The 26,068-nt window shown below is 42.7% G+C and overlaps 1 protein-coding gene across 3 annotated transcripts in view; it reads left to right on the top strand.

Moving 5' to 3' along the window:
- The first annotated feature begins 5,107 nt into the window (after positions 1-5,107).
- The window catches only part of ITGB6 (integrin subunit beta 6), a 132,718-nt gene continuing 111,757 nt past the window's right edge, over positions 5,108-26,068 (top strand). For all 3 annotated transcript variants that reach the window (XM_019457504.2, XM_019457512.2, XM_019457516.2), the window contains exon 1: positions 5,108-5,355. The gene's annotated coding sequence lies outside the window, so the exon portion shown is untranslated. The remainder of the gene's footprint in view (positions 5,356-26,068) is intronic.

Below are 26,068 nucleotides of genomic sequence, written 5' to 3' on the forward strand. Positions count from 1 at the left end.
AACAGCGTATATACCACTGTACCCAGAATCTTAGAACTTCAGAGTCACAATTCTGTTTTGTTCAAACTGACTTTAAAGAAAATAAAGAGGGAAAACATGAAAGAATGTGTGACAGAAGGAAGCCAGCGCCTACAGCTTTCCACGTGAGTGAGGACAGTATGCTCATTCGGTTGAACCACCACCTCTCAGAAAGTTTTGGAAATAGTCGGAATGTAGTGGGAGGCCCAGGGGACCACCCAGTAGTAAAAACCTAAATGAGAGCTTCCAAAAACAACAGGCAAACTGAGGGCCAGCCCCTCCCCAGCTCCACCTCCTGGCCAGGGCTGGGCGGGAGGGGTTCAGCGTCTTGTCCAACTCTGCCTGCATCTTACACAGAGTGTCACAGACGGTACGGGCCTTGGAGATAGATCAGTGTTGTCACAGTGTGTAGTGTTTGGAGGTGACAGAAAACACTCTAGTAGCATCAGAGAGAATAGCCATTTCACTAGAAAGGGGAAAATGCCCCTGGTAATCTGCTCAGCATGTCTTCTCTCTATGCCTTCCAGCAAAACAAGAACCCAGCTCCAGGCAGAGCTCTGAATGTTATGCATATTTATTGCCTGGCCTTTCAGGCAAAAGGCTATGAAAATACGTTGGTGGAGTGGAGACATCACTGAGAAATTTTGAAATCAAAGCTGCTTCCAAGCTGTTTTCTGTTATTGTTTTTCAGGATTCCTCACTGGTTAAAACTATAATCTGGTTACAAGACGAGTGACCTGGAGAGACGTTCACTTGTCCACATCTCTACAAATCCATCCTGCTGCTTCCATCTTCTCCCCTTAAAGCACAGTGAATCCAAATCACCTTCTCAGACAGAAGGATGCACCAAAGCACTTTCAGCTCCCTATAGAAGCTTCTAAAGGAAATTGTCCGAACGCTTGGAAAATCCAGACCTCTTTGCAATTATCTAAATGGAGTTGTTGGGTGATGTTAACAAGGCATCCTTTCTGCTATCCACGGTCAGGGTCATATCTTTGTGAAACAAATATTGGTGATTTGTTGTTTTGTTCTTAATGTCCATTAAATAGTAGTCTGATTAGAGATGAACAGGATTTGTAATCTAGGTAAGATGAGCCTGTCTCTGAGTTTTGTTAAACCCCGTTATTTAACCTCCTGCTCAGTTTACAGGGGACCTTCTAAATCTCAAGAACCTCCAGCTGGAAAGATGCACAAACTGCTCTGCCCAAGCCACACTCAGCGGAGCCAGGACTGACAGACATTGCTATCGTACAGGACTGTGACCTGCAAACTGGGTTTGCCTTCTCTTCACCCCTGCAAAGAACAGGAAGGCCACATGGTTCCAAATCATTTCTCCATTATGACCTTCCAAATGGGTACCTGAGGCATCCAAACACCTACTGACTGGGGGGCATCTGTCATTTCCTCCACATTTGCACTCTGCCCCTTTACTCCACATTTACATGCCAGCAAAACCCAACTTATCACTGTAAGGAATGAAACACACACTTTCATTCATTTGGCTTTTTGAGAAATGAAGGTGAGGCCTTGATTTACTGGAGTTTGCCTACCCTATTCTGTAATGCCAACAAATTTTTGGGCCTCGTGGCAGACCTGTCTGTCATGTTTTGTGGCCGGGGCAATTCTCATCTTGGCTGGAGAGCCAAGAGTGGAATTTTAACGATGCATTTCCTTGTGTTTAATAGGCTAAAGTCAAAAGTCCACATTCTGCTTCAGATATGCATGAACAACTTCCACTGAAGTTACTCATGTATATCTGAGTTTAGTTAAAACACTCCAACACTCAGGCACTATTAAATAACATTCCTTTAAAAAAAAAATCTTTTTAATGTGCATGTGGGAAGGTGAAACAGCATGTGTAAATTAACCAAAAATTCCCTCAGTTTGAGGAAGTGTTTGGTTTTTAAAGGAACAAAGCCATTTGGACAGTCCTGCTCATTTCCATCTTGATACATACCAATCATGGAGCCTCTCCAGGCTTATCTTGGAGGCTCATTTGCCTAAAGCTTCCTGGTTTTAGGGGCAGCTGTGGAAGAGGGCAGCACGCGGGCCTGGGCTCAAGGAACAAGATCAAGTGCCAGCTCAGATAATAGTTGTACGGTCTTGAGAGAGTCACTTAATCTTTCCCCGTAGCTATTCATCTGTAAACCTTTGCAAGGTTATTGTGTGAATTGCATAGATAATGCGCATTAAATTTGTTTTTTTGATTCAAAAGTATTTTGCCTGTTTTAGGCAAACGTAAATAATCAAGAACCCAATAATGATAGAGATAGTAGGGAGAAATTTATAGTCAAACAATGGTTGTGCAAGTATATGTTGGAAGCAACTGCAATGCATATTGCATTGAGTATTTATTTATTTTTAAAGTTTATTCATTTATTTTGAGTGGAAGGGAGAAAAGGAGAGAGTGAGAGAGAATGTGGGGGGCCGGGCGGCAGAGAGAGAGGGAGAGAGAGAAAATCCCAACCAGGCTCCACACCATCGGTGCAGAGCCCGATGCAGGGCTCAAACCCACAAACTGCGAGATCATGACCTGAGCTGAAATCAAGCGTCCAAGGCTTAGCCAACTGAGCCACCCAGGTGCCTCTGCATTGAGTATTTAAATGAAATATTTAAATGAGTACTTAAAACTGTCTTCTTTGATCCAATAATTCCACATGAGAGTTTGTCATAAGAAACACAAAATTAACAATAATAATGAGGGGCATTCTCTTTGTGTAAAGATTTTTTTATAGCATTTCCTATCATGGAAAACAAGTGGAAACAACTTAAATTTTAACCAAATAAAGGAATGTTTAAGCACACCATTACAGTTTAGATGATGCTTAGATTAAATTCTTACAATGTTAAGTGAATAAAAATGGATTCAAAGTATATATTCTGTATGATCACATCATTGTAACAAAAAACATAAGCATTAAAAAGGACCAGAAGGAAAAAGAACAAAATTTTCAACAGTAATGGGTTGAAGAAAGCCAGAAGGTGCTTTAGACAGAGGGATTATATGACCTCTTGACCCTCTTTGCATTCCTTATGCATAGATGACACTCAGGATATATTAAATGAATTTTTTTAATGTTACACCTTAGCTCTTCATTAATTAACGCTCTGCTCAACTCACTTTCCAATTAATCAAAGCTTTGCCTTAATTAGCCCTGTAAAATAGTCTTGAAATATTTTTTTCCAGTGGTTTCTTCTTATTTTTCCACCCAGCTATCTGTAAGATCATAGATATTCATTCAGGAACTAGTCCAGTTGGCATTTGGTCAAATAGCAAAAGCTTGGATTTAGCCATTGAGTATCACAAGGCACAACATCAAAGGAATTTTCCAATGTTGCTCCCCACACACAGCCCAGCCCATGTCACTTGATCCTCAAGAATGCTGAGCAGAGCGGGGGAGTAGCAGGAGATGAATGCCCATGGCAGGAAAGCCAAAGTATACATTTTCACCAACAGAATGGGTACAAGCCAAACAAGCAATAGAGGGCACAGTTTAATGGTAGACAGCAGTTTTCAGAGAAAACTTGTCAGCGTATTACAGTGAATTACACATAAGGAGGGGAATACTTGGACATTTGGTTCTCTAACCTACTCGAAGCACATTTATTGCCTTCAGATGAACGTCAACTTTAGTGGTATTCTTTGCGATAATATTACGAAATACCATTTTGTATTTCTAGAGGCCTTTCTGTCTATGGTTTACTGTGAGCAGAGCACTACGCTCTGCACACAGTGGAGTAGGTCCACCCAGGAAATAGAAGATAGTCAGCACTGGGACTACCCACAGAGGAAATGAATTTTGCAGAGAAAGAGTAATATCTCTATGGCAGAAATTGTCAGTTCTTGAATTCCAAATCGAAGTGTTTCCTCACGTATGAGTTTACTAAGTGAGCAAAAGACTGAATGTGCACATCAAATATGGGGAATTAAAAGACCCTTGAATCCTCCATGGTATCATAGAAGGTTAGAAATGAAAAGCGGCTTAAAAGTCTTCTAATAATCCAGCACACACGCAAGACACACATTCTTTATAGACAAGGAGACAGTTCAGAGATGTAGGGAATTTTTCTGAGCTCAAACACCAAGTAAGTGGTAGAGTCAGGATTCAGACCCGGGTCTTCTGGCTCTCTGCAGCTCTTGCTTCCATCGTAAATGTAAATACCACATGGCTTGAAAGCCGCCAGACCTCCTCCAGGACTGTTGGTCAGATGCTCAAGAGGCAATGCTTTGGAAATTGCCCGATGGAAATTGTTTTGGAGTCAGACTGGAGTTTAATCCTGTCACTCGTGTGTGACCTTGGACAAGTCAAAAAATCTCTAAAGCAGGACCGTACACCCACTCCACAGTGTGCTGGTAAGAATTAAATGAGGTAATGCATCTCAAGTGCTTGAGCTGCACGCCAAGGCAGCTCAATGGACAGCATCTCTCGTTACTATCACAGGACTTCCTTGAAGGCAGACCCAAAGACCTACACTGTTGGCCTCAGCCTCAGAAGAAGAGTGTGGTCCAAACACTTCATCCTTCTTCTCAAAAGCTGTATGGATGTCTCGTCTCAGCTGTGCCCGACTGGAACAAATCCAATCCAATCTGGATCATTTACTGTTTGGCACCATTTTTAATACTAATCTCATCAGTTTTTATTTTCTTTTTCTAGTTTATCCAAACAAGCCATTTTTAGAGGCTAGTAACTTTAAGCCAGAGCTGCCAATAAAATAGACTTAACTTGAAAACACCAGGATCCTTCTGAAGAAATGTAAATATAAACAACACACATGATACAGAAAAGTTTGATAAGAGTTTGATCATTGGCTTGGATGCCAGTTCAACTCTAAACTTGCCCACTACTATTTTGGGGCATTAAAATCTGCAAGTGCTTCCTGCCCCAGCCCTCCTGCCATCCATTAGGTTTGAATGTCCTTTATGGAACGAACTTGATCCCCCTGCCTTACTTTTGGTCTCTCTCCAGAGCAGCTAATGCGCTGGCATAGTTCTGCCATTTGTCAGCCAGAAGTCTGGTTACACATTTGCTCGTCAATCTAAACCTAACCTCTTCTCATACGAGCACTTGGGGTTTCATGTAAATCAACCAGACATTCTGTCATTCACCAGCAATATCTCTCCATAGTAGTCTACACCAATGTGCCTTCATGAAATATTTCACTATGTTTGTGGAAGAAATGTTCAAATGAACGTGCTTTTTCAGGAATGGTGACACCAGAATGTTATAAATCTGTTCATTACCACAACAAGGATAAATGGTATTTCTGCCAAAGACTTGATAACGGGTGCAGTAATGCATCTCAGCACTTTCTGAAATTAAAGGTCTGCCCTGAGAGGTAAGTAGTACAATGCATGACTAACAAACGCAAACCCAAACTTGGGAGCTGAGTTTTCCTTGTCAGTGTAATTGATCCTTTCCGACAGCCTCTGCCTTAGGAAGTTCATAATGTTACTTCTCTTTGGATATTAACATCCAGGTGAGGCTGACCCCCATGGTTTGTAGGAGGGAAGATCCTCATTAATTTAGCATGCTTTATTGTGATTTTTCTTACATTTGAATTCACACATGCTTTTAACAACTCTTCTTCAAAAATCTGCTATGGTTGTAAGGACAGTATTTTATGGAATTATTAGTTCATCATTCAGGAAAATATTTAAAATTCAGTTTAATAGTGTCTTAAACAGCTTTTTAAGATATTGTTTCTGATTATAGTGATTGTCAGTTGTTTTTTTTTAAGTAGGCGATTTGACTCTAGCCTTCACTAGGTCTTTTGGCATTTTCAAAGCGTCACAAAGGAACTGAGGAACTGGGAATTTAAACAAGAAGAATAATTATCAGTTCTTATTGACACGTGCATGACATTGGGCCAGTTAACTTCAGTGTTACTAGATCGTAAAATGATGTCTTAAGGTAGACCTAATTCATGAAAACTATGGAAAAAACGAAGAGGGGAAGGCTTCCCATCGAGGATATTTACAAAGAGCTCATTTTATTCCTACAAGTGTCTGAAAATGCCTGGTATCATTACTATTCACTTCGAGCACTGGAAGTATTACTACCAGTGCTATAAAAAAAAAAATTCAATATCTGTGAAAGGTTATTCATCCAAAGAATGTGTCCTCTAAAATTAAAGACTCACAGAGTTCTATCATATTCACTCTCAAAATGCCTAAAATGGACAGGATACAGATTCTAGTCAGAGAGTAATGGTTTTCCTTGACTGTTTTGGATTCTGAACAGGCTCAGCAGATCATAATTAAAGTTTTTTAGCACCGGCTTTCAAATATAAAGTCACTTGGTCACAATGTAAAGATTAGTGTCTACCTAAGTAAAATTCTGTGCCTTAGGGAAATGCAGAAATGCTTTCCTCCTCAGCCTCCTCTACACTGCTGTTCCTTCTGAGGTAGCCTTTTTCCTCTATCTGACTTACTCCCTCTAGTGTTTTCTGGATGAAGTACATGAATTAAGGCTCAATTCACACACAAACAAAAAACGTTACTGCAATCTCTCAATATTTTCCCCAGTTACCATACACTAAAGCAAAGTTGCCACCAGATGTTTCGACATGAACACTAAGTGATTGCAAGAATTTTTTATCGAAGAGTCTCAAACTTAGATTCTTGTATTCCAACTTCAGTTCCCCAAAGTAAGCATTGACTTTAATCTGTTAGGCTTTAGATTCCTCCTCTGCCTTTGAAACCTTACATTCTAATTCACTTTTACTGTGATAGGCAAAAGGGGAAAAGATTCTCTAATGATCTAAGGCATTCAAGAAGGCGTTTGACATGTTTTCCAAGGATAGAACTTACATTTTGATTCTTCTAAGTTACCCAAGAGGTTCAAGGTATTTTGTCTCAAGAGAAAAGTGATTAATTTTTTTTTTTAAATAGCCTTCTGGAAACACTGGCATATTTTCTACCACAGAAGCCCTCAGTCAAACCAGGAAGAGGAGCTTCTTGGGAAATGTATTGCTAATGGGCACTTTTTCTTTAACAGAGAAGAAAATACACTTCCAAAGCTGTCAGCTGCCGTTGCTGCTACTTTGGAAACCAGCCACAGCTGACTGTGAGAGCTAACTATAGGCCAAGGTCATCTGGGGATCTCCCAAGCCTGCTACAGCGATGGCACCCATACGTTGCTGGAGGGCATGGGCTTTGCCAGTCCAGCCAGTCTAGCCCAGAGAGCTATTCTGAGTCGGAATTTCCACAAGAAGGCCCTTGATTGCCCTTCATTCTGCTGGCAGTTACTTTCATACTTAACCGTTCTGAACCATAATCTGCTTTATACACTGGCCTCTTTGCACCTTTACAATATCCTACCTGTTTTCAGACCCCCATGGGGGGTTCACAGGTATGTCAAAGTATAATATTAAAACTGACCTTTACTGATCTTTGTTTAACAACACAAAGCTCACCAGGGCTACATCAAATTACTTCAACCAAGTGCCTGAGCAGGAAACCCTCAGGCTTATTTAGCTTCCTTCTTCTCTACCGTCATCTACCAGCCTCTAATCTCTGCCAGGCCTTGTCCATTCAGATCCCTATAGATCTCTCCTCTTCCATGTCCACTGCCATTACATTTCATCCACTTTTGCCTAGATTGAAGTAATAACCTCCCAGCCAATCTCCTGCCTCCAATTCACCAACATTCCACCATCAGTTATATTTCAAAATTACATCAGAATGCATAACTCTTCTGTTTAAAACCCTTCCTTGGTTCCTCATAGGCCACAAGATAAATCCCAAACTCTCTAGACTGGCATTTTCCAGACTACTTATCCAGGCTCATCTCTTATCATTCCCTTCAGGCCATCTTTCTATCTCTCCCTTCATCGTATCAATATACCCGCTCCCTCAAACGCGCCATGCTCGCCCATGTCTCCAGATCTGTCTAGCAATCTTATCTACCTAGTGATCTTCTATATTTCTTCCAGCAAGATTCGGTTTGAGCATCACCCTTTTGATGGGTATTTCCCTGACACTCTTCCAAAACTTGCCCCGTGGCTCAAATACATACACATGTGTAGTTAGTCCTTCCATCTATGATGCTCCATAGGCGATTGTTGACTCTTAGTTCTTGTATCATAGGAAGTGCGCATGCGCACACACACACAGATTTTAGACTCTCCCACTAGGCTGTGAGGTTCTTAATGTAAGAATCTTATATTATTGATTTTTGTGTTCTCAATATCTATAGCGATACTTAAAGCAATAAATAAATTTTGTTGTATTAATAAATCTCACAAAGAAATCAGCCAGTCACATCCAAGAAAGCGTATTTTAATTCAAGTCCTTTTTTTTTTTTTTTTTTTTAACCTATGCCCTTTGCTAAACAGAACTCAATTTACCAGGTCTTATGCTGGGTTGTACTCTAAGGACCCATATCTGAACTTCAGGAAAGCTCATGCTTTTGCCAAGAGATGAACTAGAAAAATACTGGGGACCAGAGAATTAGGTCAAAGGAAAAGAGTCAGGAGCAAGGATGTGCTGGGGCAGGGGGATGCCACCCAATAAGTACAGTCCAATTCTGGAAGACTTTGGAACCAAAGGAGCTGTTAAAATTGAAATGGGGGCACCTGGATGGCTCAGTTGGTTAAGCGTCCGACTTCGGCTCAGGTCATGATTTTGGGGTCCGTGGGTTCAAGCCTCGCGTCGAGTTCTGTGCTGACAGCTCAGAACCTGGAGCCTGCTTTGGATTCTGTATCTCCCACTCTCTCTGTCTCTTGCCTGCTCACACTCTGTCTCTCTCACTCTCAAAAATAAATAAAAACAATTAAAAATAAAATAAAATTGAAAAAGACACCATGGATGGTTCATACATATTGTATGCCTCGAGGCTGTCTCTTCTCTTACTTACATCCCTATATGCTCTGCTCATCCATTCAAATTCTCAGCTTACATCTAGGCTTAACTTGGTAACCTTCACTTCAAGGTCAATTACCAGCATGGTTCTTACCTTTGCCTTTCTAGGTGAATCATTTCCCCTCATGAAGTTTTCTCCAAGACAAATATTTCTTCAAGAGACTGCCAAGGTTGAACTAATCTCTACCTACCCAAGGTCACGTTTGGGAGTCACAGTTCATGACCCACAATCTTTTCCGTACCTCCTTGTCACACCAAGTGTCAATACTGCTTAAGTTCTGCTCAAAGCTCAAGCAGACGTCGATCCTCACTGCTGAAAAGTTGACTCCTAGAAAAGTGTTTTGACCATGAAGTTCTTCTCATATCAGACGAGTCTCCATATCTAACCTTCTTTTACTCTTCATCTATAAAGCTCTCCATTTTATTATTATCTCATTTTTTAAAAAGTTACTGAGCCTTTCTTCATGTCCCAGACCTGAGATACGGTCAGTAAACAAGACAAACACTGTCCTTCTCCTCAAGAGCTTGCAGTCTAGCTATTTCTCTATTGACCCTTGAATATGACTTATATATAGGAAATCTGTCTGTGTGCACTGAGTAAGTTCACACCTGCCGTCCCTCTGACCGGTCTGAATTCTTATAATTCATCAAGGTTCTATTCAAGTCTTCCCACCAAAGCCTGGTGTTGTCTCTGTCTTACATCAGGGTGTATTAAGAACTGGCTAAAGTACCATATCTAAGGATGTTGTGTAGAGTGCTAATCTTTTTTTTTTTCAACTTTTTTTTTTTTTTTTTTTTTTTTATTTTTGGGACAGAGAGAGACAGAGCATGAACGGGGGAGGGGCAGAGAGAGAGGGAGACACAGAATCGGAAACAGGCTCCAGGCTCCGAGCCATCAGCCCAGAGCCTGACGCGGGGCTGGAACTCACTGACCGCGAGATCGTGACCTGGCTGAAGTCGGACGCTTAACCGACTGCGCCACCCAGGCGCCCCATAGAGTGCTAATCTTAAAGAGGCTTCTAGCGGTATCTCCAAGGGCTCTGTCATACCTATAACTTGTATCAATTGGAGGTTTTGATACACATAGAAAAGGCATACTTACTCCTTGTGTGAACAGCATGGATGGGTAAGAAAGCTATCCAACCACAGAATCAAGATATATTCTCTCTTGCTACATAGCAAATCACACCAAAATTAAGTGGCTTAAAACAACAAGTATTTATCATCTTATAGTTTCTTTAGTTCACAAATCCAGATGTGTCTTAGCTGGGTGTTTCTGGCTCAGGGTTTCTCCTATAATTTCAGTCAGAATGTGGGTCAGGGCTGCAGTGATCTGAAGGCTTGACTGGGGTGGAGGATCTTCTTTGAATCTGGCTCACTTGCATGGCTGTGGGCAGGGGACTTCAGTTCCTCACCAAGTAAAACCTGTCTATAGGCTGCATGCACATCCTCAGGACATGGTGCAAACTTCCTCCAGAAAGAATAAGCTGAGAGAAGAAGAAAGTCACAATGCCTTTTAGGACCTAGTTTTTAAACCCACACACCATCATTTCCACTTTATTCTATTTATTAGAAACAAGTCATTGCGTCCACCTGTACACAAGGAGGGGAATTAGGCTTCACACCTTGAAGGGAGGAGTATTCACAAACTTTGTGAATATATTTTAAAACCACAGAAGCTGTTAAATATTGAATATTGGGACTGTGGCCTAAATCTAATTCTAGGAGGTGAAAGACATAATTTTGCAGCAGTCTGAATGAAAATTCTTAGGATTTTTAGTCAACAGAGTTCATTATGGGCCTGCTCCAATCAACGTGATCTTAGGCCACCTGAAAATCCAGGTGCCATCTGTGGTGAGGAAGTGAGTCACATCTGTTTAACTGTGTTGGGGTCAGACCACAGCAGAGAGCCATGTTTGGTTTGGGGCACCACATGGGGAACACACACTGGGGCCCATGTGGAGCACAGCAAATAGGGTGGTCAAGAAACTTGGAATCATGTCCTATAAAAGGTTGTCGAGGGAACAAGAGAAGTTTAGGTCATGTGGTCTTAGGTATGCTGCAGTCATTATCTTCAAGAATGTGAAGAACTTTCATATATAGAGATAGACTTGTGCTGCTTGCCTCGTGCTGCAGCCAGAACCAATGGGTTGAAGTCCCAGGAGAGACACTTTGGATCAATGTAAAGAAGACATTTCTAAGAGTCAAAACGGACTTGAAATGAAAGCAGCTGCCTTCAAGGGTCACTCTTGTTATCAGAGGCATTGGAATAGTCAGAGGGCTGACTTGGCATGTAGGAGGAGGGAACTGGTATCGTATTGTTGCATGGAGACTCTGATCTCACAAATACTTTCCTCATGTAGCTGTGTAGTTATCATTACCTCAGCGTGGCGTAAATTGATGGCAGTGGGCAGAATCTGTTCTTCAGTTGGATTAGAAAGCAAGGCACATTTTCTTTTTTTAAATAAGGATCATTTGTTAGTTCACATTTCTGGATGTTGGAAATTTGGGCTGGACTGGGCTCAGCTGTTTGGTTCTTCTTCAAGTCTCATCTGGGCCAGATGGTTGGTCTAGGATGAGCCTCACTCACATGACCAGTGGTTAACAGATAGTCTGCTGGGGTTTTGAGCTTGTTTTTATGGTGCTCTCATGGATCCAGTGCAGTAGGAGCTAGTAAGCAAGTCTTTACCTGTATTTCAAGTCTTTACCTATATTATGTTTGCTAATATTTCAATGGTCAAAGCAAGTTACATAGTCAAACCCAGCATCAACTAGACTTCTTGATGGGAGGAGTGGCAAAGTGGCCAGCACACAAGAAAGGTATTTATGGCCATTTTGCAATCTACTACAGAGGCTTTTTCCAAATTACCTGAATGAAGTCTAGATGTCACTTTGGAGATCCCTTTGCTTTCCTTGAGAATCAAAACTCATGCATTGGTGCATGACTGTGCATAATCCACAGCACAAGGAGTATATTCTCTGTCATGAGGAGCCCAGTGATGACATGGAGTTAGCCATTGCCCAGCAGCCATGTACAAAGAGCTCAGACCACCCTTACGAGGGGCCGAAAGGGGGAAACCTCAGCCTCCAGGAGGAGCCTCCCATCCATTTGGGGGAAACAGAAGGACAAGACAATCTTAAAGAAATCTATGGCGACATACTCCATGACCTGTTGAGGGAAGAATGGTGTCTTAGAAGAATTTGAAGATATATTCTGGGCCCCCATCTTAACTCAGCAGTAAGGCAACGTGGTACTTAGTAAGAAGCTGCTCTCTGCTGATAACTCCCCAGGCTCTGTGACTAGACACAGCCCCACCACTGCATGTAGCATTTCCAACTGTCTCTTAACCTGGACTCCGCTGTTGGTTGCCATTTGAATTGGCACATACCCTATTGTCTTATAGAAGAGTTGAAGAAGATACCTTCATCCCTTTAAGAAAAAGGTAAAACTAAATATGGATGAATAGGGCTGTGACTTCATCGAGAAAAGAATATCCCTGTTAATTAAACATACAAGGAAAATGTATCTGTGTCAAAAAAATACCTTAAGATGCTATTATGAAACAGCTTCATTCACTCATTCCTTCATGTTGTCCACCTGGCTCCTGTAGTCATTTGAGTTTTCCACTCTTGATGAATAAATATTCACCATAATTTCCAAGCTAGGTCTTTAATAATTTGTAAGGTTTTACTTCTTGCTGCACCCTTTGCTTTGTGTAAAATGAGATAAGGGGAGTGGTCAAGTATTTGATTGACTAATTGATAGCATGGGGTCAAGTTTCCGGGAGAAAACAAGCATTAGGGAAAAAGACCCCCTCCCTCATTTAGATAAATATTTTGTCAAACCCAAATGGCCGATTCACATCTAATCATTGTATGTTAAGCAGGGACAGCTGGAGCTTACTGCTTGAATCCTGCCCAGTCTTTATTCCTTCTATAAAGACAGGAAACAGAAGGGCTCTGCACACAGCAGTCACAGACACTCATCAAAGACAAACCACTGACATGGAACGTCACAAGAAAAGGCTTGCTGGCCCAGTGCTGATGTTTGAGCACCACATGCAGGCACACTCTAAGGAGCATGGTCAGCAGCCTTCTCCCTTCATCTTTTGCGGGTGGAGGCTGAGGAACAAGGCTCCCTTAGTTTCCTAACAAATGACCTGTTTCGGTGAAGTAAGAAAGGGAGGGCCGTCACTCAGTCAGCCAGTCTGTTGTAAGCCAAGTTGTAGCGATGTTAGTATTTCATGCCAGTCATTCTGTCTAACAGAAACTCGCCCTGGCTTTTTTCCATTCCTTTTAGCAAGATTGCAGTTGTAAATCAGCGAGAGTGTCCTGGAGGCTGCTTCAGGTTGGTTGTCAGGAGCAGTCTAGGAGGAAGAATCTTCAGAATAATTTAGAATATGAGTCTAAGAGGGAAGGTCAATTTTGCTATTTAGAACCAGAGCACTGTGCCAAACTTGGCTTTGAAGAGATGCTCTAAATGTCAGCCTTGGAATTAGAATTTAAATATCTAAAAAAACCCAGTAGTTCCGGGTTCTCAGCTCTGACCTCTGAACATCCTCTAAGTTGGGAGGCCACATTAATAATAATCCATTTTGGATTGGTAAAATCCCCTTTTACTCATAAGAAGTTTCATTTGTAGCTCCAAGAGGAAAATAGGGTGCATGTTGTTCTGACCTGAAGGGCATTATGGATTTTCAGGGAGAGCTTAGGTCCTGGTCCTATGTCTTTTCTTTGCTTTTCTTACTCCCCATTCCTTCCTTCCTTCCTCCCTTTCTTTCTTTCTTTCTTTCTCTCTTTCTTTCTTTCTCTTTCTTTTTTTCTTTCTCTTTCTTTCTTTCTTTCTTTCTTTCTTTCTTTCTTTCTTTCTCTTTCTTTCTTTCTACCTCTCCCTATTTCCAAAAGCTTCCAACTCCTGGTAACTACTTTTCTACGCTCTGTTTCTATGACTTTGACTTTTGTTGTTTTTAAAGATTCCACATTTGAATGGTAACCATTCTGCACTTGCTTTTCTCTGTCTGATGTATCTCACTTAGCATAATGTCCTCAAGGTTCATCTATGTTGTTGTCAATGGCAGGATTTTCCTTTTCCTCATGGTTGAATAATATTCTATTGTGTGTGTATATGTATCTCACATCTTCTTTATCCATTCATCTTTTGATAGACAGGTTGTTTCCACATCTCAGCTATCGTGAATAGTGCTGCAATGAACATGGGAGTGCCAGTGTCTTTTTGATATTCTATTTTCATTTCCTTTGGATAAATACCCAGAAGTGGGATTGCTGGATCATATGGTAGTACTATTTTAAGATTTTTTTACTCCTACCTCTTAATAACAGTGTGACCTTGGCAAATGCAATGACTTTCTGGGCCTTTCCTTCTTTATCCCTAAAATTAAAAAAAGAGTTATTCAGAGGAACACATGAGAAAGAATTTTGTAAAGTATTAAGAAGGCCCAATTAGAAACCATGGTACAGGATGATGAATGGCCAAAGTCACTCAACCAGCAGCTGCAGAATCAGGGTTACAACCTATGTTTCATGACTCAACACCTAGCCTAGTACCAGGTGGCTTGTTAACTGAATGCACACATGTTTTCCTCTGACATCAGCCCCTCTGAACTAAGGACTGGATTGATAGGCATAAATTAAGTAGAGCGTGGAAGGTTGGATATATCCACTTCCCACTTCCCCGATCAGTCTACCCTGCAACTCCTCCAGATTTACCTAATCCTCAGTAAGTTCCAGATACAAGCAGGACTCAGCAGATATTCTTTAATGGAAAGAATCTAAGAGCAGGAATCTATTACAGCCCCATTGTTGGGAAGCATGAGTGGGAAGGGTGCAAGGGGATTTGGAAATAATCCATAGATAGGGCAACAATCCACAGATGTAAAATTCACTGCTGCTCCCTGCCTACAGCTCTCTGCTCTGGCCCTGACCCCATATCCTCAGCAGATATGCCTCTTCTTTGGGTGCCTACGAATGCCTCCTCCCATAGGGTCACTGTGAAATTACACCACGGACACATTTCACCCTGCCATGACTTCTGCTGCACCATGTCTCTAAAGTCTTAGAGAGGACTCTCTATGGACTTAAAGAGGAAGAACACAGACCCCGGGGACAAAAGTCAACCCCCTTTTTTAAAAGCATCATTCTTGGCCAGTCCCACACTAGTGTTCTCTATCAGAAGTCACTGGGAAAAAAAGAAACGGCTCAAGTAATATTTAACTCTGATCACACTGCTATGCTTGAATTATTAACATTTGGCAACCAGAAGAAACAACAGCACTTCATTTAGACACTTAAGAAGGAAAAAGGAACAGCTCATAACCCAGCCTTTATAAGATGTTTGAGCAATCGTTTTGGATGGGCACATGCAGGCTTCACACATACTAGCAAGCATTGTGAAGTGTGATGACTGATTCACTCACTGTGCAAATAGTTATTGAACTGGCACAGTTCTAGGTGCTGGTAATACATCAATGAGCAAAACAGACAACAATCCCTGATCTTGTGGAGCTTATATTTTAGGGGGAGGTGGAGGAGGCAAATATTCAACAACAAATACAATAAATAAGGAAATTACATGGTATCTTAGGAGGTAGGAGAGAAACATATAGCAGGGCAAGAAGAATAGGAAGTGCTGGGGGTGAGAGGGTTCATTTTACATGAGGTGGTCAATGTTGGCCTCATTAACTGGTGAGAGTTCAGTAAAGTCTTAAAGGAAGAGATGGGAGCCAAATAAGTATGGAAAGCGGTGCTATAGACAGAGAGAATGGCCAGTGCAAAGGTCCTGAGGTAGGAGCATGAGTGGAGTGTGAGTAGAACAGCAAGGAAGACAGTATGCCTATGACAGAGTGGGTAAGAAAGAAAGTAGAGGAAATGAGGTCATAGAGGGAACAGTGATCAGGTATGTAGGACTCTGTAGGCTGATGTATAAGCTTTGTTTTTCTTTAGGGAAATGAGATCCTTGGAGTCTTTGGAGGAGAGTGATCTGACATACTTAAATAGGATCCCGTTCTGTATGGTTTCATTATATGCTTAGTCTAGGTCACAGAGATAGACCCTTTGCACTGAAAATAACCACCTCCACCACTTTTCCTCAAAGATGTTCAGAGTTGGCAGGCTTCCAGGCTAACACATCTGTATCCCCCACTGAACTGAACTCATCTGAGTCTCCCTCATGACTCCCTGTCCCTCTGGAAACAAAATCCCACCATCTTCCAGCCCAGACTCACATAGAGATGAACAGAGAAAGGGAAGAATCTCCTCTTTTCCTGTTTGTAGTTTCCCAGTAATTCAGACTCCACCCAGCGAGATCCATTAGAGCTAATTAACGACCCTCCTTTCAGGAGGTGTCTCCTCACTATGATTAATTCTCGGTCAGAGACAGAAAGCTTGTTCCATTATGATTCTTTTTAAAAAATTATTATTATTCAGGCTTCTAATACTGGCATGAACTGCGGGTGAATTTCTGAAGTCATGTTACTTAGCTGTCACAACTAGTAATAGAAAAATTCAATTTATAAAGAATTAGGAGAGGCAGCAGAGGCATGCTCTTCGGTTTAGAACAAAGGAGATCAATCCTGACACAATGGCAGCATGACATCCGTGGACTTTGAAGATTCCAGCCTTCCTCTTCATTAATTAGAGAGAATCAAGAGTTCTGGTGGTTAATTATTTGCAGAAATTGTGCTCTGCAAAAGCAGATGCCAGCTCCCTCCAGCCGCCTCCAGCAGCAGCTCCGCATGATAATTAAACTGCGTGTCAGTCCCAAGCTCCGTCTGGGTTGGCAAATACACACTTGGATGACCACTGCCATCCGCCACCCCTCAGGCTCAGGCAGGGCCCTGGGGCTTCCTTACCCAGGACCCCCCGGGGGCTGGCACTATTCTGAATGGATTGCCCTGGATAGGTAGTGCCTTTAAAATCCACATCGAGCAATATAAGATCAAAGTCATGGAGAATCTGCTCTTACAAAGCGTGTGTTTAGTGAGGTTAAGGGTATTCCCTGTCAGAGTCAGTTGGTAGACTCTAGCATTGCATTGCCATCCCTGCTGCTGCTGTTGTGTCAGGGTGAAACAATCAATTCTATTTAAACAACAACAACAACAACTTTAGCTTTTAATGTTTTAATCGCAAAAGTCATATATTATCCTTTGTATCCAATTCAAGCAACATGAAAGCGTACAAAGTAAAAAATGAGGGCTCCTCCGTGCCCCTTCCCATCCCACCCTCCAGAGAGAACCAAGTGAGGGCTGAGGCTTTCCTCTCAGACTCTTCCTATACTTTAGGTTGCAGTCTTTGAATACTTTTCTGACCTGCCAGATACTGACACCTTAACATGACATTGTAGGATCGCTGCTACTTTTTCTGTACCCGTGAGATCCACTCCTGTCCTGCCTCTGTGCTTCTGCAAGACTCAGTGGCAGATTTAACACAGGGCCACCTCCATTTGGGAGTCTTGCCATTGGATTTGACCACATGGACTGGCCTGAGAATGTACTGGCACTTAACTGTATGATCTTACTGTTTCCATGCAGGGGACAGGAGGTAAATCAGACAACCCCATCTTGGTGTTAGCAATGCATTTGCAGCTAAATATACTGAGCCCAGTCTTTACTTTGACAACAGATATTGTTGGGAAAAAAGAACATGCACATTATAGAAGTCATCAGCACTGTTGAAGTAAAGAGATGCCTTTCATCTGCTCCAACACCGAGGAGAGGGAAGCGGGATGCAGAGCTGCTCTTCCAGAAATGCAACTGTTGCTAAAGTCAGCTCCGGGCCTCATTTGCCATAGGTGAGGCAGCAGACAGAGTCACCTCTCACACCTGCCCTCCTAGACATCAATTAATTTCTTGGGGAATTTATTCCAAACTGAGCAGGGCCAGGGGTATGTGATTGGCATTCAGGAAAAGCTGTGGGCAGCAAAACGAGGGTGGCTGCCTGGCAGGCCGCTCCCCAAATACCCAGATTGCCTTGGGTGTTTTGACATTTCCTGGCATTAAGACCCCGTGGCCATTTCACAGCCCATTTATTTAAGGTATTTGAAACTCTCCCTGTGGGGCAGCTAAGGTTGTAATATTAGCTTGGCAGACATGAGACCCTCTCTCAGGTTACCAGTCATTCTGATCACTTAGAGGTTACCAATTCTAAATAGCAGTAAGCAAGTTTTAGCTACATCTTGGTTGTAGCATTTATTACACTTGTTTGTAACTATCTGCCTACCGGACTCTCTCTCCTACTGGCAAGTTATCGCCTTGAGGGCACTGAATGTGTTTCAAGCATCTTGGGGCTGCCAGAACCTCTCTGGAACTGGGGTACAGGTTTTTAACTCTATTTCCCTGGGTTTTTATTAATTAGTATTTGTTCAATGACAGGTTTCTGTGGTGGTGATAGTAATTGTTTCTATGGACATAACTCGACACAAGATACGATGGTTAGTTTTTTGTGTTGCTTGGTTACGCTATGCCACCCAGTTTTTAATCAAACATTAATCTAGGTGTTGCTGTGGAGGTATTTGGTAGATGTGATTATCATCTACAATCAGTTGACTTTAAATTAAAGAGATTATTCTTAATAATATGGGTAGGCGGGGTGCCCGGGCGGCTCAGTCGGTTAAGCATCTGACTTAGGCTCAGGTCATGATATCACAGCTTGTGGGGTCGAGCCCTGCATGGGGCTCTGTGCTGACAGCTCAGAGCCCGGAGCCTGCTTTGGATTCTGTCTCTCTCTCTCTCTTTGCCCCTCCCCCACTCATACTCTTTCTCTCTCTCTCTCTCAAAGATAAATCAATGTTAATAATAATAATAATGATAATAATAATAATAATATGGGTGGGCCTCATCCAGTCAGTTGAAGTCCCTAAGAGCAAAATCTGAGGTTTCCTGAAGAAGAAATTCTGACTATAGACTGCAGTATTGGGGCATCTGGCTGGCTCAGTTTTTTAAGCATCTGACTCTTGATTTCAGCTCAAGTCATGATCTCACAGTCATGAGACTGTGGTATCAGGCTCCATGCTGGGCATGGAACCTGCTTAAGATTCTTTCTCTTTCTCTCTTTGTCCCTCCCCGACTCATGTGCGTGCACACACGTGTGCTCGCTCTTTCTTTCTCTCTTTCCCTCAAAAAGAAAAAGAAGACGACTGCAGTATCAGCTCTTGCCTCTTGAGTTTCCAGGCTGCTGGTCTGTCCTATGGATTTTGGATTTGTCAGCCCCCACAATTGTATAAGTCAATTTCTTAAAATATATATCTATATAAAATATCTCTTATTGGTTCCATTTCTCTGGAGAACCCTGACTGATACACATCATATACATGAATCCATGTAAAACACACCATTCATTCATTCATTCATTCATTCATTTTTTCATTCGTTCATTTATTTATTCAGTTCACTCAACAAATATTTTCTGAGTGCCAGGCATTGTGCTAAGTGCTAGGAATAATGGTAGAAAGAGGCAGTCCCGGATCTCAAAGAAAGCTTTGATTTAAGGCAAGTCGAAGGCAGTGCTGGAGTTTTCCTAAAGAAACAAACTCAGCCTAGAATCTGCAGGAACTAGACTCAGACACTGAGTCACCTGCAGCTGCCTTGGCCTGGGGCAGGGACAGCCAGGAACGGCACGGAGCCAAGAAGGAATAAAACATTTTGCCCAGGCATCTGGGGCATCCAGGCTTCACAGTGCAGAGGAAAAAAAAAAAAAAAAAAAAAAAAAAAAGGAGAAGAAGAAGAAGAAAAGAAGGAAAAGAAAAGACAAAAGCTTGGGGTAAAGAGAGAGATGTTCAGGGTGGTTTTTCTGGATATTGGCAACCTTAAGGTTGAAAACTCTTTCTTCCCCCCGAAGGTACCGATTCTCAAGAATTCCCCTTCGTGATGTGGTGGGATGACCTCACCATGACCTCACTTCCTTTCCAGGAGCCCTGGGGATTTTTCCTCAGCCCAGCTTCAGGGAAAGGCTGGCTTTGGGTTCTGTTACTGCACCTTAAACACGTTGGCCCAGGAGCACAGCTGCTGGGAAAGAGCAGGAAAAACGTTTACTCTTTGCAGATTTAAAAGTGGCACCTTTTAAATTAGCTTTTAAAGGAATATGCTATCCTGATGTTTGTAAGTCTCTGTTGAAAAGATGTAAGAGAAAGCAGTGTGAAAACGAAACAAACCAGAAGATTCAAAGAGAAGGCAGTCGGAGGTCTGTTAGCCTTCATACAAGCCAGATCCCTTCCTAACCAGGAATAGGCCCTTCCTGTCACAGGGCTCTCTCCCTGACCAAGAACATGACCACACCTTTCCTCCTCACTGGAGGAGGAAGTAGCAGGAAGAGAAGGCAAGACTCAGAACCTGTGAGCAGCTCAGGGTTCAGGCTGTACCGAGTGAGTCCACAAAAGACTCTTTTATGAATAAGAAAAAATGTCACCTTCCTTTGGACTTTTGACTGCTATCTGCCCTAAGATGGTCATAATCAGTATAGGAATCCACAGGGAATAGGATTTAAAGATTGCCCCCCAGGGTTTTGCAAGGCACAGCCGTTTGTGGTGGACCTAGAACATCTCCAGCACCATGCCACGTGGGTTTCCTTTACTTCAGGAAGCTGTGGGTGGGGGCTTGCCCAGTTTAGCTGAGAGGCATCCACAGCTTCTGATCTCTCCCTAAATGAGACTGAATCCCCCCATGGTTTGCCCTAAGGGGCTCACTCAGGAGTCGTGGAGCTCCAGAGCTAAAGACGTCGGAGCTACCCACCTGGCAACCTGCGGTAGAATTTTCCAGGTTCCCACAATCATCTTACTCTTGCCTGCAAGGGTGTTCTCTATCTTCCTGGTCAGTTATTTACCCAAGAATCTCAATAAACTTAACATTTATTTGGCTGAAAAATATCTAACTAATTTGGATGAGGTTTCATCAGCCAAGAGTGAAGCCCAGGTGTCCCTGTTCCACTTGCTCTTGAGGGGCTCACCTGAGGGATGCAAATGCCCAGATGAGTCATGCTCCTGTCCAATTATTTTTTGCACTGGCCACTTGGGTTCCACTTGGGTTCCTCCAGCAGCCTCGGTGCTGAGGACACAGACCCAGAGATACTTTCCTCTCAGACTTGGCTTGATTAATCTGGACTCTGCCATCGTGATCCTTTGGAGAGAGAAAAATGGTGCTCACTTCATCCTTGTACCACACTCCATTCGATGCCGATATGTGTGGTTTGGGGTGCTGGATGCTTACTGCAGGTCTGAGAAAGACTTGAACCAGTGTTCAGTGGGCCCCTTTCTCAGAGTGCAGCTGTAGCAGCCAGCAAGCCCTCCTCTCTTCCTCACTGAGCCTTTGATCATCCACAGATCTCACCTGTATTGGCCAACAGACCCTTTTATGCTTTTATTTCTGGCCCGACAGGCTTGTTAGTGAAAGGAAAGAAAAGCTACCTGGATGTATGGGTGCCCTTGGTAGATGCTGCTGCCTTTTCTCCAAATATACAAGGCTGTTTCCTCAGCTTACAACGCATTCCCAGGAGAGACCTTCTCCTTCAGCCCATCCCCAGGCTTCTGGAAGGAATTTATGTAAAGGAATTGCCATAAGGAAGACCTAACAAGTGGTTAGGAGAGCACATTAGGTCCTGGTGCCATTTTTGAGCACCATCGGCAATGGAAAGGCAGTGGGGAGATGAATGGCTCAGTAACCAGGTGATTGGAGATGTCACTCAGTAACCGGGTGATTGGAGATGTCAATCATAATTCCTCCTTCATAAGGTTACTGAGAATGTTAAACGAGATGAGGATAAAGTGCTTGATGCACAGTAGGTGCAAAACGAGTCCTCCTCTCCTCCTCTTAGAAAAGTTTCATATAAACCCGCATTATAGAGAGGCCCATGTGACATGCCTGACTAGAGTGGGGTGACTTAAAGCAGGGCCCATGGAGACAGACCCCTAGTCTTGTAGCCCTCATCTGCCACTTAATAGCTGTGTGACTTAGTAGGTCCCTTAACCTCTCTGCATCTTATCTCCCCATCTGTAAAATGGGTCTGATGGTGATAGCGCTTTCCTCGTAGGAGTTTTTGTGAGGATTATTCTAGAGTGGTGCCAGGTATGAAAGGACCATCGACATAGGCTGACTGTTATACTGTGTTATTATGCTACTGATTATTATTCCTTTTCTGCACGTGCATGAGTTGCAACACCATCTGCTGTTTGTTTATTCCTTAATTTATCTCACAAATACTCTTGCAGACTTACATCATCCAGGATAACATCATACAATTATGCACTGCAGAATTATAATTTTTCAAGGCATTAACAGGTGCTTTGTGGGGAAAAAATAGTTCACTAATTAAAGAAATATGTGATTCTTTGGCTTAATGATGCTACCTAGGTATTTTTACTGCAAGACTTCACAGAACATTTAACATGTTGAACATATTCCAGGTGGAAGTCTTTCCCCCTCCACTCCTCCCAGAACTGGTGTCACCAGGACACCCTTTGGGACTTGCTGGCTTAGGATCAGGTGAAAAATAATTTGGATACAAGTCGACGAGCCTCTCTAGCTATAAGCACTGAAGGCAGGGATGTACGAAATGTGCTGGTGGGCACAGTGGAGAATAGAAGCACCAGAAAAAGTCAGGCTGAGAAGACAAAACCTATCCAGGAGAGATAAAAGTTACATTGCTGTGAGTTAGCACCCAAAGATAAGGCAGACTGCAGCTCAGTCCAAGTAAAAATAAAAGCAAGGAGGACAAGAAGGCTGTGTTAGCTACCACTCAGTGCTTTCTCCTAGCTCTGAAATAAATTTTTTTTATTGAGCACATATACACCCCTACACACTCTCCTAGACGCAGAATGCCCTGCATAGCCAGGAGTGCCAGCACGCTCACAAATGGAGGCAGGCAGGCAGGGAGAGCGATTCTATGGGAAGACCAGAGAATAAAGAGTTCTAGGGACCAGGGAGGGAAACATGTTCCAGGCAGGGTTCTGGGGAAAGGCTGAGTCTTGAAAATTGCATATTATGTCAGGTGAAGATGACAGGAAGGACATTTCAGGACATTTTGTTCAGGACCTTGAACAAAAATGAAACAATACTGGCTGGGGTCAGGTCAACACTAAGTTTGGTTGGGGGTAGGGTGGGGACAGGGCAGGGAGAGCCATAAGTTCAGGCTGGAGAGTATTGGCCAAATGACTGTGAAAAGCCTTGAAGGCCATGCTTACACGCTTCATGCATTCATTCTGCAACAAATATCTAGTGAGTACCTACTATGGGCCAGGCACTATACTAAATGCTTAAGGATAGGACAGTGACAAAATGAAGCTCTGATTCTTTTTTTTTTTTTTTTTTTTTTTTAGTGTTTCTTATTTTTGAGAGAGAGAGAAAGAGAGGGGGGAGACAGAAGATCAGAAGTGGGCTTAATGCTGACAGCACAGAGCCCGATGTGGGGCTCGAACTCATGAACCATGAGATCATGACCTGAGCCGAAGTTGGATGCTTAACCAACCTAGCCACCCAGGCACCCCCAAAGTTCCTAGTCTCATATAGCTTGCAGTTCTGGGCATAGACAGAAACAGTAAACAAGCAAACATGTAATACATCAGGTAGTAATAGATGACATAAAGCAAAATAAAGCAGGGTTGGGAAAATAGAGAGTAAATGGGGTGCTATTTTAGATGAGGTGGCCGAGGGTGACTAAAAGAGAATGACACCTGACTGAGTTCCTGAATGAAATGAGGAGTTGGCCAAGCAAACATGCAGAAGAATTATGTCCCCAGCAGAAGGAAAGTTCAGCCCGAAGTCTGAGGTGGCGGCATATACATGGAGGGTTCTGGAGCCAGCCTTAGGAGCAGCTGGAGTGGGCTGCATGACGAGAAGACAGGAGGGAAGGAAGTCAGAGAGGCCATGAGAGGCCAGGTTGCACTATGCCTCATGGGCCACTGTAAGAACTTTGTATTTTATTTGAGGCATAGTGGGAGCTTGGGCTTTATTTTATTGGCAAAGTAGTGTTGAAGGTTTTGGAGCAAGAGAGTGACAGAACAACATGATATGAGCTGTTGTTTTAGGTGAGTGGTTTTCCAATTTGAGAAGAAGAAGGAAATCTCACATAGAGGCATCATACTTAATTCTGATAAACCAGGGAAGCTCTGGCCGAAGTGGGAGTGAGAGTCCAGAGACCCAACCATCATCTCCTTCTTTCTCTTGCCTGTCCCAGAGACCCCATAGGACCCTCAGAACTCTTAGTATTAGGGAAGTGGCTGGGCCAGGTGTGCAGGATGGTAACAAGCTATAGACCCTGGAGGCAGAACAAGAGCCCAGGGCTTAACCACTAACCCAGAGAAAAGACCCTGTGGTCTTAGGCTGTGATAAGGGGGATGGAAATGGAGCAGAGTTGATGAAGTCCATGGATGCCTTATATTGTGTGCAACCAGTAAGAAAAAGCGTAATCCAAGTCAAAGAGATGGCCATCTTTGGGATTTGTGTTGGGGGATGATTTTCTCCAGATGGGTGGTCTGCATGGAGATGAGAAAAGCTGAAAAGGAGTTTCTACTTGATGGGAGAATAGTATCAGATTTGGAATAGATGCCTTTTCCTTCTCTCCACGTAAGACCCGTATTAGATGTTACCTCCTGGGCTTTATCAAGAACAATTTCCCCCTCACCCTGCCAGCCTCACTGGCCTCCGCCATGTTCCTTGAGCACATCAGAAATGCTCCTGCCTCACTCAGGCTCTGTGTACTTGTTGCTCTTTCTGCCTTAAATGCTCCACTTCAGATATCCATGTGGTGGATCCTTCACTGCCTTTGGGTCTTCACTCAAATGCCGCCTCCCAGTGAGGGTTTCTGTAGTTACACCACCTTCTTGACAATTGCTAGTTCCCTTCCCTGTTTGGTTCTCTTTCTTCCTTAGCCCTGTTAACTACCTAATGAACTGTACGTTTTACTTTTTAAATAGTGTTTATTGTCTCTGTCCTCATCTTCAGGACATAAGCTCTATGAGAGCAGGGGTTTCTGTCTATTTCCTCTCCCCAAGGCCTACAATACAGCTTGGTACACTGGATCTTTCACAGAGAATTTTGGAATGAATGATGGACTGTTTCCTTGAGTGGGAACTATCACAGGACTTAGGACCAGTTAAATAACAGTGCAGAAGACTTGTTACATATATTTTTTAAAGCAGCAAAGCACATTTATTGTGGGCCATGTGGTTATCTGAAAATAATTATTCTATCCCTTGATTTGGTAAAAATACAAAATCATATGCTAAAGGAGGCATATGTTAGTTCACATGAAGATGTGAGACTTCTTTTGACAAATATTTACCCTGAAACTCCCACTGGCCAGTACTGAGCTAAGCACTGGGGTGCAGTGATGAGTGTATTTGGTAAAACATTGTGTGCTAGTTGTCTTTTCCAGTTTCTTGAAGCAACTCTAAGATGCATAACCTATATCTACAACTCATTCCCGTGATGTCATTGTACTTATAGACAGCCCCCAACTGACAGATTGCACCGTTACAACTCATTTTTAACTCAACTGATGGAACTTAGAACATGTTGTCTTATAGAATCTGCATGATAAAGGGGAGAGCTTCTCAGACTGGGCTAAAAAGCTCATTTAAGAATAATGCAACTGAGGGGTGCCTGAGTGGCTCAGTTGGTTAGGCGGCCGGCTTCAGCTCAGGTCATGATCTCACAGTTCGTGAGTTTGAGCCCCACGTCGGGCTCTTTGCTGACAGCTTGGAGCCTGGAGCCTGCTTCGGATTCTGTGTCTCCCTCTCTCTCTCTGCCCCTCCCCCGTTTATGCTCTCTCTCTCTCTCTCAAAACAAAATTAAAATAAAAAAAAGAATAATGCAATTGACATACTATAAGTTCAAGATGAAAAACTGTAGAATACTGTTGGATTACTAATATCAAATAACAAAATATAAATTGAATTACAAAGGGTGTTGTTATGTATCTTGGGAGACCATGCTTGAGAAAAGCACTTGAAGATGTTAAAAAGGATCTTTGAACTCCTCAAGGGAAGCTGAAAGTCTGGATTTCAATCTGGATTTCAATTTACATCCTCCATTCTTCCCCTCTCCCAACTTTTCTTTGGTCTTTGCCATTTCACCTTCCCTTTTGCTGGCTATGTACCCCTTTATCAAACACTGTCCTCTCTCTATACCCTTGTCTTCCTTAAAATAGAAAAGAAGTCAACGAGAAAGAGCCTGTCAAGACCAC

This window comes from Panthera pardus, unplaced genomic scaffold, assembly GCF_024362965.1.
Source record: "Panthera pardus isolate Hobbes unplaced genomic scaffold, ASM2436296v1 HiC_scaffold_10, whole genome shotgun sequence".
Taxonomy (NCBI): domain Eukaryota; kingdom Metazoa; phylum Chordata; class Mammalia; order Carnivora; family Felidae; genus Panthera; species Panthera pardus.